Source organism: Danio aesculapii, chromosome 1 (genome assembly GCF_903798145.1).
Source record: "Danio aesculapii chromosome 1, fDanAes4.1, whole genome shotgun sequence".
NCBI lineage: Eukaryota > Metazoa > Chordata > Actinopteri > Cypriniformes > Danionidae > Danio > Danio aesculapii.
The window spans coordinates 29,922,544-29,938,234 of NC_079435.1; the positions used below are offsets into that span (position 1 = coordinate 29,922,544).

Sequence of the window (15,691 nt, forward strand, 5' to 3'; positions counted from 1 at the left end):
TACATCTTATATACTTTATGTGTGTGATGTACCTGGTTTTTTATCAGTGGCCTGAAGTGCAAGTCTAAATGCACCTGGTTGCCATTGTGTTCAGAAGCTCAATAGGAAGGGGATTGGTTTAAATACTCCGTTCTGAAAGTGAATTCAAAAGTCTGAGGAAGAAAGTTTTAAGGAATTGCAGTTTAAGTCATTAATGTTGTTGCCACTTTGTCTGTTTATTTATTTATTTGCCTGTCTGCCTGTCTGTCTGTCTGTCTGTCTGTCTGTCTGTCTGTCTGTCGTGTTAATAATGTTTTTGCATACTCTTATTCTTATATATGACTATTAAATAAAAAAAGATTTTACCCATGCACCATGCATTTGTGGGTAGCTAGATATTTAGAACAGAACTTGATTTATCATGTGGCGTCAGGAGGACTCATACAGTTTTTTTGTTGTGTGAAGCAAATCTTGCCAAGACCTTCAAGCAGTTGGTTCAAAGTAACATTTAAGTTCAGGCTTGACTAGTATAGATCCATCTAATGAGCAGAGGTGAAAGTTCACATGGATCACTCAGTGTATTAAAGAGTCAGTAGTGTCTTAGCTTTGATCCCACTGGTAGTAGCTCGGACTGAAATTGGCAGTGTTACAGAACTGACCAGTTCACTTTAGGGAGACATACACTTGCTAGAGCAGATTTTGAGCTGATCAGACCTCGATGTGATTTTGCTGGTCTAGATGGCCAGATATTGTAGATCTGATTAAGGCGAGGCATTAGTTGCTGATGAGGCAAAATTCATTCGCGCACCAAAGCACTGAGAGAGATTATGTCTAGTGCTTGGCTAATTTAATTAGAAATTGAATTTACGGTTGGTATTCAAGATTAAAGACTTAACACACATCCATAGTCATAGTCTATAAAGCAGATATTCATTTGTTGTAGTTATAATAATACACTCTTCTACCTCTTTTGTTCAAGTGGAAAATGCACTTGTGCGCTTTCTTGGCCCTGACTCTTTCAGGATGCTTATGTGCTTAAGTGATTAAGAGACGAAGTGGGAAATCGGGTTAATTCAGCTTAGAAGTGTCTGTAGGCGGTTGAGGGCCACTGCCACTTTAGGGCCCTTAAACATATCTTGAATCTACCTAATGGAGAACCTGAGCTCAGCAGGTTCTGGACCTGGGGTTGTGGTTATTTTGTGCTGGTTTTATTGATTTATTGGAGAGTTTGGGGGCTGTTTAATCATCATCATTCTGTTGTTCAGTAAGAACCTGAGTAGGCATGGGCCGGTATAAGACTCTGACGGGATGACAACCTTGGATAAAAAATCACGGTTTCACAGTATTCTGATTACTGCTCTAAAATCTATTCTTTTTAAATCTCTGGGTAAAAAACAAAACCTTTTTTCCCTTTTAAACACAATGTATTTTATTTTGAGAAACATTTATTTATTTATTTATTGAATATTTATTAAAATATTTTGGAACAGTAAACATGTCAGGCTAAATAATTCAAATGAATCATTGACTTCTGCTGCTGTCTTCATTAGTTTCAAAAACACAAATTTCTTTACCATATAAAATGGCATCTTTGGATATCTTTTCAGCTGGAGATACTGTTGTCCTAAAAAAACTTGTGAAAAAACTAAATATTTCGGCTGTTTTAAAACCTTGACTTTTTCAAACCACAGTATACCTTTTTGTGTGTATCCTGTAGCTTTTGTTTTGCACACACACACACACACACACGCACGCACGTACGCACGCACACACACACACACACTCATACACACACACGCACACATTGAATCTCCACTCATATCTGACAGACTGGAATTTGTTGCACAGTTCTTAGTGTAATTAGTTGACTAGTTGTTACTGTAATTGTCTACAGTAATTACTGTACAGAATTATACAACTAGTTACTGTAATTAAATTCCTTTTCATGTTTAATGTAAGGACAGTTAATTGTAATGTACTTGCTAAGTAACTTGCATAAATTCAGCAGTTCTGTAAACGTCGATTCAGAAGCAGAGAAATTGTGGTTTTGTTATATAAATATATTGTGCAAAATAATTCTAGATTCTAACTAAAGAAAGTTACATAAATCAAGACAACTGCACATGCTAAATAAACATTGAATTGAGTGAGAAATTAGTTTAAGACAGTATATTGTATAAATTCAGAGAAGCAGAGTAGTGGTGTATTATTATTCATAAGTTTTACACAATAACTTGAATTAACTTAAAGAAGGTTACTGTAACAATCACCAGTGATCTAGGGACTGTAGATCACTGGTGAACTACACCAAAGACCAGTGTTGGGCAGTAGCGTCGCTACAAGTACAACTACATTTCTCAGTAGCATGGCGGTAGCGTCGCTACTTTACGCAGGTTGCACACCAGAAGAGCCGCTCGGCAGTGCGCCGTGTAGCACCACACATTTCAGAATTATAAACATAGGTTTCTATCAGGGTACACACATCGGCTCCGCAAGTCGGCGGCTGTCGACTTGTATAGCGTATGATAGCTTTTCAGTAGCGAAGCAATTTTTAAGTCAAGTAGCGCAGTAGCGTCCACACAAGCTAGCGTCCACACTTGGTGGAGGCCGGTGTCTAGCCGATGAAGGTAAATCCATATGATGGCAAGAAAGACGATTTCTTCTTTTTCCTGTTTTACAATGGTTGACAACAAACTTTTTTGGTGCGTTACTGGTTGGTGACATCGCAAATCAATCATTGGGCTGACACGAGAAACTTGCTTGATGGAAAGATGACTGAGGGAGAAGAGTTTTATATATATATATATATATATATATATATATATATATATATATATATATATATATATATATATATATATATAGTTTACTGTAGTAAGACTAAAGTATACTACGGTAATTACTATTATTTCATGATAGTTAATGATACTACAGTATGTAAGTTAATGTAAATTAATGCTTATTCGGAAATATTTCCCTTTACTATACATTACTATATATTATTTTAAATGCTTAACACCTGGTTTTATTGGATTTTTTGTTTTTGCTGTTATATACTATCATTTGTTTCTGTTTGGTACAATATTATTTACTTAACGATTCCGCCTTATATGATTCATTGACAGTTTTAGTGATCACTAAGATATGAATGATAATTGAAGTTGCTTCGATTTAAAATTGAAAATTGCAAAAATAGCTTAAATGTAAAAATTGCAAAAATAAATAGCTTAAAAAAATAGCTTAAATTGCAAAGTAGCTTTTAGCTTAGCTTGCTACATTTACCATGGTAAAGCTTTTAGTGTAGTTAAGCTACATTTTAAGTAGTGTAGCTAATAGCTAATAGCTCACTACATTTTTCAAGTAGCTTGGCCAACACTGCCAAAGACTATAAAATACACAAGACAACACTCATATAGTTTTGAATGGGGAGAAGTGTAACGATCAATATGGCAAATGAAGCCCCGCCTACTAGTACAGGAGCCAATAATTGATTGCTATAGACTGACGGAGAAGCTTGGACGTGTCCTTTTATGGCAGTTTGGTGGTCAACAAACACACTGGAATCTCAGTGAATACTTGCTTCACAGACATAAGAAATATACACAAATAAAGCTTAAAATCTCTTGAATCACTTGAAAACAAAAGAGTTTTGGTTTTGTAATCTGTATGATTGAACGCCCGAGGTACAGACCATCCTGTCAAATGCACATCACATGACAGCAACTACTGAAACGCTCACAAACTTGTGAACAAAGAGTCACTGTCATTTCTGGAGGAGATTCACCATCAAGACCAAGTTTTGGATTACTTCAGAAGACCAGTGCGATTAGACAAACATGATCCAGAGGATGATATTGGGTTTTTGTTAGATCATATATGATTGCGGCCAGAAGTTAACAACAATTATTCGTATTATTGATAAAATTTCCCATTTATTGTATGTTATTAACGTCTACCCCCACCCTAACCCTTAACCCAACCATCACAGTAAGGTGAAAACAGTAGTTGTACCAAGTATTTATGCTATCTACTAAATTACCCAATAATTTTATTTTTTAACACCTACCCCCACCCTAACCCTAAACTCAACCATAACAGTACTGTAAAAATATTAATTATTGTTATACAGTGTCATAAAAAATGCTGCTATATTGATGTGCATATTGCACTTCCAGCCGGCCGTGTATCCTATCTAGACTTTATTCAATTTAATTCAATTCACCTTTATTTGTATAGCGCTTATACAATGTAGATTGTGTCAAAGCAGCTTCACATAAAAGGTCATTGTAAATTGGAACAATGTAGTTCAGTTTTTAGTGTTTAAGTTCAGTTTAGCTCAGTTCAGTGTGGTTTAAAAATCACTACTGAGAGTCCAAACACTGAAGAGCAAATCCAAAGGTGCGCAGCTCTACATATCCTGAACCATGCAAGCCAGTGGCGACAGCGGAGAGGGAAAAAGACTCGTCTGTCCCTGGAGCGCCACAGGAATCAGTCTCATGTTCCATGACCACCTCCATGACCACCACAGTAGCTGCTCATTATACGGCCTGGTCCAGGATATGAAAACCTTGGGATCATCTCGTCGTTGGTCTTGGATCGAATCAGTGACTCTGCATAGTCTAAGGAAGAGTATCCCCAGGAGGCAATGGAGAATAAAGAGAATAATTAGCGTAGCTGCTGTTCATAGTGTATATAAACAAGATGCAGAACCTGTGTGAAAACCCGCTAAGTGGTGCATTGAGTGTATGCTTTACTAAACAGATAGGTCTTTAATCTAGTTTTGAATTGGGAGAGTGTGTCTGAGCCTCGGACGTTATCAGGAAGGCTATTCCAGAGTTTAGGAGCTATAAATGAGAAGGCTCGACCTCCTTTACTCGACTTAGCTATTCTAGGTACTACCAGAAGCCCTGAGTTTTGAGATCTTAAAGAGCGAGTTGGATTGTAGCGAGACAGAAGATTGGTTAGATAAACAGGAGCTAGATTATTTAAAGCTTTGTAGGTAAGAAGCAATATTTTAAATTCAATACGAAACTTAACAGGCAGCCAGTGTAAGGAGGATAAAATTGGGTTGATGTGATCAAATTTTCTAGACCTGGTAAGAACTCTGGCAGCTGCATTTTGAACTAATTGAAGTTTGTTAATAGAGGATGCTGGGCAGCCAGCAAACAGTGCATTACAGTAGTCCAGCCTAGAAGTCATAAAAGCATGGACTAGCTTTTCTGCATCTGAGATGGATAGCATACTTCGTAACTTAGCAATATTTCTCAGATGAAAGACGGCAGTTTTTGTGACATGGGATATATGATTTTTAAAAGTTAAATTGCTGTCTAATATGACACCCAGATCTTTTATAGTAGAGCTAACGCTAACTTTGTATCCCTCTAATTGCAGGTCGAGTTGTGAGATATGCTGTGTACAGGATTTAGGCCCAATAAGTAATAATTCTGTTTTGTCTGAGTTTAAGAGAAGATAATTGTTGGTCATCCAGTCCTTAACATCTTTAATACACTCAGTTAGCTTGGACAGTTTAGACATCTCGTCAGGTTTAGTTGAAATATATAATTGAGTATCATCTGCATAGCAGTGAAAGCTGATCCCATGTCTTCTAATAATGTCTCCCAGGGGTAGCATGTATATTGTAAACAGCAAAAGACCTAAAACTGTTCCTTGAGGCACCCCGTATTTTACTGGGCTGATTTGTGAAGGTTGTCCATTAATATTCACAAACTGGTACCAGTCAGCTAAGTATGACTTAAACCATTGTAGAGTCTGTCCCTGGACAACTGTAGACTTTAAGCAATTTATGAGGATACCGTGGTCAATGGTGTCAAATGCCACACTAAGATCGAGTAAAAATTATAGCGAGATGCACCCTTGGTCAGCAGCTAAGAGTAAATCGTTGGTTATTTTCACGAATGCAGTTTCTGTACTGTGATGAGCTCTGAAACTTGACTGAAACACTTCAAAAACATTGTTTGTCTGCAGAAAGGAGCATAATTGGACAGAAACAACTTTTTCTAGCATTTTGGACAAAAACGGAAGAGTTGAAATAGGCCTATAATTAGCTAAGTTGCTGGGGTCCAGTTGTGGTTTCTTATTAATAGGCTTAATAACAGCTAACTTGTAAGGATTTGGAACATGGCCTAAAGATAAAGAAGAGTTGATAACATTAAGAAGAGGTTCTCCTATAACAGGTAGCAATTCTTTCAGTAATTTTGTTGGAATTGGATCCAACATACACGTAGCTGGTTTAGAACTATTTATAATTTTATCTAGCTCTTCCTGTTCTATGATTTTGAAGCACTGTAGGATATTTTGATTCAGTGGAATGTTTACTGGATCTGAAGTATAAGGCGGTGCAGAAAGTTTAATATCTCCTATTTTCTGTCTAAAGCCTTCTATTTTATCACTGAAAAAATTCATGAAGTCATCACTACTAATTTGCGGTGGACCGTTTTGTTCCAAAGATGACCGCTTATTTGTTAATTTAACAATGGTGTTAAATAAGAATCTAGGATTGTTATGATTAAGATAATTCTACACATTATCATGGTAAATGTGTATAATGTGTAGAACGGTCATAAATGAGGTTGGTATCGCGATCTCATTCCTTTAGAGTGTGGATGCGCATTAGCTCAGGCAACCTGAAGATATGCAGCTTTTGCTTGATTCGGACATTTAGAAATGAAACTTATGAGACAGCTGTTGTTTAATTTTATTGGTGTTTTCAAATATGTAATATGTAATCTTAAGCTTTGCAAATAGTTTAGGAGAATGTGATGTTTTCCAATTCAGACAGAATGCCCGAGCATACTGCCCAAGAGGTCTTACACACTTACACAGGTCTTAAAGGGACTTACACACACTACATGAACTACTATGACCAGAATGCATTGAACCAATCAGCACCTGCTCTAGCTGACTGATGTCTGGACAGACACACACACACACACACACACACACACACACACACACACACACACACACACACACACACTGCTCTCCTCTGCACTACACACCGGATTGTGACAGTTACATTTGTTCAACACCTGCACTTTTAAGAAACAATGAATTGAGTAAGAAATAAACAATGATGTGTATGGAATTTGCTGTAATTACTTTTCTTCAGTAATACTTGTTTATATGTAAACCTGAAAAATGTTTGTATGACTAAAAATAATCTTAGAGTCCTTACTTTGGAGTAATTATTAAAGTTATTTGGTTACCTGCAGGAATATCAGCAGATTACTCCCCTAACTTTATTCAAGCGCAATGTGATCATGATTAAAGCTTTTGTTTGGTAACACATTACAATTAAGTTGTATTAGTTAATGTTAGTTATTGCATGTAGTAACATGACCAAGCAATAAACATTACATTATTTACAGTATTTGATTATGTTAGTTAACATTAGATAATGGAAATGATGTTCCTTATTAGTTTGTCAACTCACAGTGCATTAACTAACGTTATCAAGCATGATTTTGGATGTTAATAAGGCATTAGTAAATGTTGAATGATGATTAATAAATTCTGTACAAGTATTGTTCATATCATAAATAGTTAATGTTAGTAAATATATTAACTAATGAGGCCTTATTGTAATGTGTGACCCTTGTTTTTAATGAAAAGTATAAATGAAAAAAAAAATGGAGAAAAAGAACATCTAAATGAAATGACTGAACAAAAACAATGATTAAAATAATTAATGTGTATATCCTTCAAAGACCTTGAAATACAAAAAGCAAACTGTCAATGACTTGCTGAATTGTATGAAAGCCATGTTTTAAATTTTTGGTAGGCCTTAATCATAACCTTATGCATTTTAAACATATTTATTTGTTTATTTACAGCAATTTTGTGAGTGCCTTGTCTTTATGTTGGCGTTACATATTGCTTTGATGGCTTATCCACTTCATTTGAGGGTTATTGGGTTAAACAAACAGGATACGATACAATATAAGATTATATTTCAGCACTTGCAAATGAACAGCAACTCCTAAATAGCATGTAGAATGTTTTCTTGACTTCTCGTGTATTCATGTTATGTGGATGTGCACATAGTAAATGCTCTTACAATACATCATTATCAGAAAACACAGCCCAGACATTAAGACTTGCAGTGTAAATGCATTCCTTGATGCCTTTGGACAGGTATTCAAGATATTTCAAAAATGACCTGTCATAAACAGGCGTAGATATGTTGGCTCATTACAGCTTCACAATACATTGATACAATATATTGCTGCGTGATATTTTCTGGCCATGGCCCTGATGTGTTTTAACAAGGTTTATACAGTAGGATATGTTTACCCTGTGACTCATTACAACAGATCAAGTTTTCCTGGCTTTTCAAAAAGCACATGGGTGGAGAGCCTGAAACCTCTGTTACATGACTAATGTTGATTGGTGACACCAAAAATGACGTGGAGCTACTGTTAAATCATTGTGGTGTCTGTCAGAGGGGGTGTCTGGATTGTCCTGTTGCTATGTTCTGTGAGTGTTCCATCTCTGTCTTTTTTTTCTGTGAAGAGGTGTGTCACTAATGTGTATTTAAAATAGTGGAATTTGACAGAAGTCTCAGCATGTCTGCAGAACTGGTAGAGCAGGGTGTAGTGTGAAGGTGATCTCTCTGGCAGCGGGTTTAGTTAGCACAGTTAATGTTTGTATCCGTGTCAGCAAGATGTGGACACTGTAAGGTAAATGAATCAATCTATTAATATTTTCAGTGGTTAAAGGGTCAAACTCACATTAAATATAAATACTTATTTATATACAAAGAGAAGAGTCAATATTGTCTGGTAAGGGAATAAGTGAAAGAGAAAGTAGTTTGTAACATTTTAAAGATGAATGATTTACAAAAATCCAAAAAAGTTTATGGATGGAAAAGATTAAAATTGGACTATTGTTTAAAATATTGTTATTTTTCCTTTGTTTCACAGCCATTACTATGTGACTGCAAATTAGATGTAAAAAATAAGTTACAATGACGTATCCTGACAAAAACAACAAATCTAAAAAATCTAATTCATAACAACTATTGGCATATCAGTTTGTAGTCAGTAAAATGATGTGATTGTGGCAATTTGCGGTAATTAAAAGAATGTGTTATTTTATTTATTTATTATTATTATTATTATTATTATTATTATTATTATTAGATTTATTAATGTATTTTGTAAAAGGATGAATTATCAAGGGAGGAATTGTAAAAATCTTAGCCTTAAAAGGGTGGTTCACTGTGATATTATATTTTAAACTTTAGTTAATGTGCAATGTAACTGTGTGAACATAAACAACATCTCTGAATGTACGCTCAAAGTTCATTGCAAATGGAGACATTGTGTTTGCAGAGTTATCTTAGCAAAGCCTTCGGCGAACAAATTTTGAGGACTACAAAAGAATACATCCAGGTTAATGAAGTCATAAACCCTTAAGGTTATCCACATACACTCTGCACAGTGAAGGGGCGTGGCCTGAGGCACTGTAATATTATAGCAGAGAAAGGGCAATCCAAACGCTGTTATTTCAACAGAGCTTGTTCTGTTTCTCTATTTGGGCTTTTAAAGTACATTACACAAAGAGAGAAGTGCTTGCGATTTAATTTTAATTATGTTACAGATAGTTATAAAAAATATATAGCTCGAGCATTTGACAAAGGACAGCTTTGTCTCTCCTAGTTCAGTGCTGGATTTGGCTAAAATCTCCTCAAAGAAGGAGCAGCTCCACCCATAATAGCAGAAGCTGTGGATTGTGAGTATTTTTATTTGTTCAAATTGATCTATTACATGCATAGTTTCTAGCATTAACTTTATGTTGTAGCAAGGACATAAACAAGGATGTAAACAACAGGAAATGCTATTTGGCACAGTTAACAATTTAGCTACAAATTCATATTTATCCGTCAAAGCCCTGTAAACACCCACAATCTTCGGCAGTGCTGCATTAGCTCTCCATACAGCCGCTTTCTATGCATCCTGCATTTCAAATAATGAACTCGCAAAAGATATGTAAACGTTTTATATTGCTGACACATGCCTATAACCTGAATATACATGAAAGACACTTGGGGCAGACTGGGACAAAAATTCAGCCCTGGCACTGTAGCCACACCAGCCCACAATACCACACTGACACAGCTCCACCCACAGACACACAAATTCACTACTTAAATTGGTGTACAGATGGTGAAATAATATAAGCAGTAGCATATGTAATAGATATTTAAACATTTAATGTATGTGACTGGGACAAAAATAATCTGTTTGTAATAAATTTATACATACAATAAAAACAAAAAAAAATAATCTGTGAATCTTGTAGAGTCCGTGTGCTGTCTGTTTATGCCATTTGTCTGCTATTACTTTTGATAGGAGTAACCTATGAATGTGTATCACACACACACACACACACACACACACGCACACATACACACAGGCACACACTTTTACTCACAAATGGACATGCAACACTAGCAACACTTCAGCATACTTTTATTCACAAATAACTATATATATATTATTCTCTGCAGTGTTGTCATTCTCTGCACCCCTACCTAAGGATTACATACATACTGTAACCTATGCATGTATTTAATGTTTTACTTTAAAGACTAGCCATGTATTCAGAGTACACTACAAATGTCTACAGTACTATGACTATAGCTATAGGTTTTTTTTTACACTATATTGCTAGTACAGTAGCATACAGCAGTCTGTAAACTCTAAATCCCACGTTATCTGCTGATAATGACATTTTTAAATGTACGGTAGTTCTACTCTAAGCTTGCAACTGTTAAACAGTGTAGGTTACTGTCAAAAACGGTCAAAAGTAGCGTGAATGGTATCAAATTTACTCAGTATATTTTAGTATTATTATTTAGAATAATATTTTCTGTTTTCTTCTTACCTCCTCTACCGTGCTACTGTCCACCAATGCAGCGGCCGGATCGAGATTATTTCAGTTAATTTTATGCATTTGGCAGCATTTGAATTTAGAGCCCTTTTTTGCTTTCTTCGAGATTTTCAGCTCTGCCTCCATCTTTGACAATTAGCTTGTGTTGTACCTACTGTTTGTTTGACATTCTTGCCAGATTTTGATTATGTCTGTGTCACCTCTGATTGGGTCGGCCCCTCTCGAAACCAGCTGGCCGTCCACCGATTGGGCCAAATGCTTAACATTTACTATTATTATTATTACTATTCTTATCATCATCATTATCATCATAATATTCATGTCTTGCAAGTGATAAAAGCTGCCTGCATGTAAAACAATACATATTAAAAAATGTAAAAACTGACCGGCCCACATTTTAAAAATGGTCCGGCCCTTCTGGCATTTCCCAGAATTGCCAGATGGCCAATCTGCCCCTGGTCCTCCTCATTTTCTGTCTGATTCAGGCATGCTTGATGCTTCCTAGTGATGTGGAGCCAATCTGCGAATCACAGCACATTATGTTAGCTGACCAATCAAAGCCTTTTCAGGGCAGGCCTTCAGTGGAACTAGGAAATATTATAATGGCTGAATCAATCGAAATACTTCAGGTTAGACTAACAATAGTTTTTTAAGCCTTATCTCGGAAAGAAACGGATCAGTAAAGTCGTTACAGCTGCATGTTAGCACTCAGTGTGAATTGTGATGTGACTCAAACTTGGAGTCGAAGGTGATGTCAGAACTGTAACTGACACTCATCTGACCCCATTAGTGGAGGTGATGTGTCCTACTGATCTTCTTATAGCTGGTGATGTCATTTGGCCTGCAAAGGCTGTTATGTCACCCTGTTGCAGTCACTGGCGATTGATAGTGAGTCTTGTTGTTTATCCTTATTTCAACTGACTGACACATATTGTACACACAACCCTACTCTGAACAAATTGGTGTCAATGTGTAGCTTTATTGGCTCATCCTTTTGTATTGAAGTAAATCTCACCTACTGTCCAGACTTTTAACAGAGCTGTCAGTTATTCCTCGTTGCAGTAGGGTCATTTCAGACTGCAGAAATGTTGCTGGCCTTCACGGTTCAATACACGTATGGATATTGTGCTTTTCTGGTTTTGCATTAAAATTTAAAAGTTGTATTTTGCATTTCGCAATTTTTTTAATCACTCTCTGAACTGGCTCTGTGCATATTACAATGCATGTCCATGCTCTGAAACATGGCTCCCTGTAAGTAAATATCCCATCAGTGAGCACTAAAGTTGGAGACACTTTCATGTGAAAATGAAAGTGACATGGGCCGTATGTCAGAGCGTAAGCAAATTAAGTCTTCTCAATGGCACGACTCAGTTATGACCAATAATTATGCCCACCTGTTCAACTTGATGAGCATTTAATCAGTTATGCCTTGGAATGTAAACATTTGGTAAATTGTGTTGTCTTTAACTTTCTCATTGTGCTGCATCTTAAAGTAAAACCATCTTATTCCTGCTGTCTTCGTTTTTAGTATTAACCAAAAACAACAAAAGATAATATCACTCTGCTCTTGACTGAATAGCTCTAACACCAGGGTTCTGGACAAGAGAGTTGGGAATCCATGTGCAGTACTTTATTACACAGAGAATGGTCAGGCAGGCAATGGTCACAATCAGGAGCAAACAGTAACAGACAGGGAAATCCAGACTCGTAGTCAGATAACAGGCAAATGATTGATACTGGTGGCAGGCAGGATAAACAATAATACAAGGCAAGGGTCAAAACACAGAGAGATAAAAACACGTAAACCACTTCATATTGTGACAGCGTAGGTACCAACAGGACTCGGCAATGTGAGAGTGAAACTGAGCAGTTTATATAGTCTGAGTGATCAGTCCTTGAGCAGCTCCCAGGTGTGTGTATGTAATCAAAGGTGAACCAGAACAGGTGTGTGTGTGTGTGTGTGTGTGTGTGTGTGCGTGCGTGCGTGCGTGCGTGCGTGCGTGTGTGTGTGTGGTGCCAGAAGGAAGTTGTAGTTCATATGGTGGCAGAATTATAGTCTGGGTGAAAATGTATGTTTTCCAGCGATCTGCAAAACCTAGATAGCTGGTGATCGTGACAATAGCTAGCTTAACACATTTATTTTATTTATACAGTGAAGATTATGTAGAGTATGCAGTGTTACTCGATTATATTTTCAGTTTATGTAACTGAAAACTACTGTTAGGTACATGAGAAAACCTTAAAAGCATTGTTTATTTTAGTGTAGTGTTTGCTGTATTGTATTTATGTTGAATTGTGTTTTGTATTTTTTGAATTGAGTTTTTTCTTTTCTTTTTCTTTTTTGACAGTGCTTTTTTACTGAACCTATCATACCGTACTGAAACAGTGACCTAAATCCAAAAACCAAACCAAACAGTGAGAAGTTGTAGTTTGGTGCTTTTGTACTTTACTAATGTTTATCAGTAATGCTAGGGATGGTTGGTGGTGTGTCTGACTGAGTGTTTATTCATTCCTTTGGCTTAGTCCCTTTATTCATTTAGGGGTCGCCACAGCTGAATGAACCACCAACTTATCTAGCATATGTTTTACACAGCGGATGCCCTTCCAGCTGTAACCCAACACTGGGAAACACCCATACACACTCATATACTACAGCCAATTTAGTTTATTCAATTCACCTATACCCGCTTGTCTGTGGACTGTTGGGGAAACCAGAGCACCCCAAGGAAACCCACGCAAATACTAGGAGAACATGCAAACTCCACACAGAAATGCCAACTGTCCCAGCAGGGATTCAAACCTTCTTGCTGTGAGGTGACAGTGCTAACCACTAAGCCACCATGTTGCCCTGAAAGAGTGTTTATACAGTAGTCTATATTTTCTGTCTTTCAAAGTAATCATCATATAAAATGTTTTACAACAAGTACTTTACATCTGAATGTCCAAATTAAAGCGACTTTATTAGGTCTAGTACACTGTTCTGCAGTATGCAGTTTTTGATAATTGATGCTGAAATGAACATGTCAATTATGACTAGGTTGTAGAAAATAAGCAAAGATCACTCCATTTATAATGACTGAAGCAATCTATCACTTCAGCTCTTTTAGCCATAGCAGGTCTGCAGCAGAAAGCTGCAGGTAGTCAGAGAACAACAACTCCATTGACCTAATTCACAACTGATTCTTCAAGTGTTTACTAAAGGCATTAAATACATACAGTTGAAGTCAGAATTATTAGCCCTCCTTTGAATTTTTTTTTTTCTTTTTTAAATATTTGTTTTATTTTGACTAGAATAAAAGTTTTTTATTTTTTAAAAACAATTTTAAGGTCAATATTATTAGCCCCTTTAAGCTATATATTTTTTCGATAATCTACAGAACAAACCATTGTTATACAATAACTTGCCTAATTACCCTAACCTGCCTAGTTAACCTAATTAACCTAGTTAAGCCTTCAAATGTCACTTTAAGCTGTATAGAAGTGTAAAATAGTAAAATATTATGAAAAGTAAAATATTATGTACTGTCATCATGGCAAAGATAAAATAAATCAGTTACTAGAGATGAGTTTTTAAAACTATTATGTTTAGAAATGTGTTCAAAAAAAATCTTCTCTGCGTTAAACAGAAAATGGGGGGGGGGGATAAACAGGGGGGCTAATAATTCAGGGGGGCTAATAATTCTGACTTCACCTGTATGTTTAGCCTGTGTGTGTGTGCGCGCATGCATATCCATGCGGATGTGTGCGGGCTATAAAATAGGTCACATGCTGGGCTGCTTTTGGTTCTGGTTGTGATGTACAACTGTACACATGAAGTGGACATTTGCGTGTAAAATAATAATTGATATCTTTTAAAAAACCAGTCCCACCCCATCCAGATTTCTGGACAGCTTTTCACATTGTTAATGATGCATTTGATTCAATGCAATAAAAAATAAAACAAAAAAACATCCTCAACATTTGCTCCAGAACTCAACACTTGGTTCCGAGTCCATTAAATGTGTGTGTGTGCAAGTAAGTGAGTAACATTAGGCATCTGCCGGCCTGGTATAATTCTGACAGTATGATAACATTGGATAAAAGTATCATTATTGTGATTACTGCTCTAAAATGTTCTTTTTAAATGTCTGGGTAAAAAACAGCAACTTTTTTGTTATATCTTTATTTACAACTTACATATACCTTGAAACAGTTAAAATGTTTTAGTGGTTTTAAAACCAAACTGTGGTAAACCTTGAAACCGGTTTTCATGCCATGCTTAAGTGACAAATCACACAAATTTGTATAATGACGTGTATGATACAAGTATTGCAAGAAGTAAAGTTCTGAGAACTTACCCCATTATAAATTATACCTTCATTTCGGAGTGCACAATATTAGAAAAATCTGACATTGTGATATTTAGATTTTCTGCCATTATAGATTGCGATATGCAATTTCACCTGATAGATATGCAATTTCACCTGATAAATTGGATAGCTCTGTTTGCAATGCATCCATTAAGTTAGATTGTTCAGGATGATTCTGTACTGGTGAAAAGCATGCATAAAATATAATAAGCAAATTACATGCGTAAAGCAAAGATAAAAGGAAAATAAACAATGCTTTATGGTTTTCTGGGGAGTCTAACAGTATAGAATCTACTCGGGCTGCACAATATATTATTTCAGCATCAAAATCACAATGTAGACATCTACAATAGTCAAATTGTAGCATGTGCAATGTTGAGTTATGATTATAGTTGATCAGGTACAATACTTAGTCGTTACAAGGTTTATCCATTATGTAGTAAGTTTAT

At 36.2% G+C, this 15,691-nt stretch overlaps 1 protein-coding gene across 4 annotated transcripts in view; it reads left to right on the forward strand.

The window, feature by feature from the left end:
* Positions 1-15,691, forward strand: part of igf2bp2b (insulin-like growth factor 2 mRNA binding protein 2b) — a 62,766-nt gene that overhangs the window by 23,166 nt on the left and 23,909 nt on the right. Inside the window, exon 1 of one of the 4 annotated variants that reach the window (XM_056458588.1) lies at positions 8,554-8,678. The exons of the other annotated variants lie outside the window; for them this stretch is intronic. The gene's annotated coding sequence lies outside the window, so the exon portion shown is untranslated. Of the gene's footprint in view, positions 1-8,553; positions 8,679-15,691 lie in introns of those variants that run through there. 4 annotated transcript variants of the gene reach the window in all.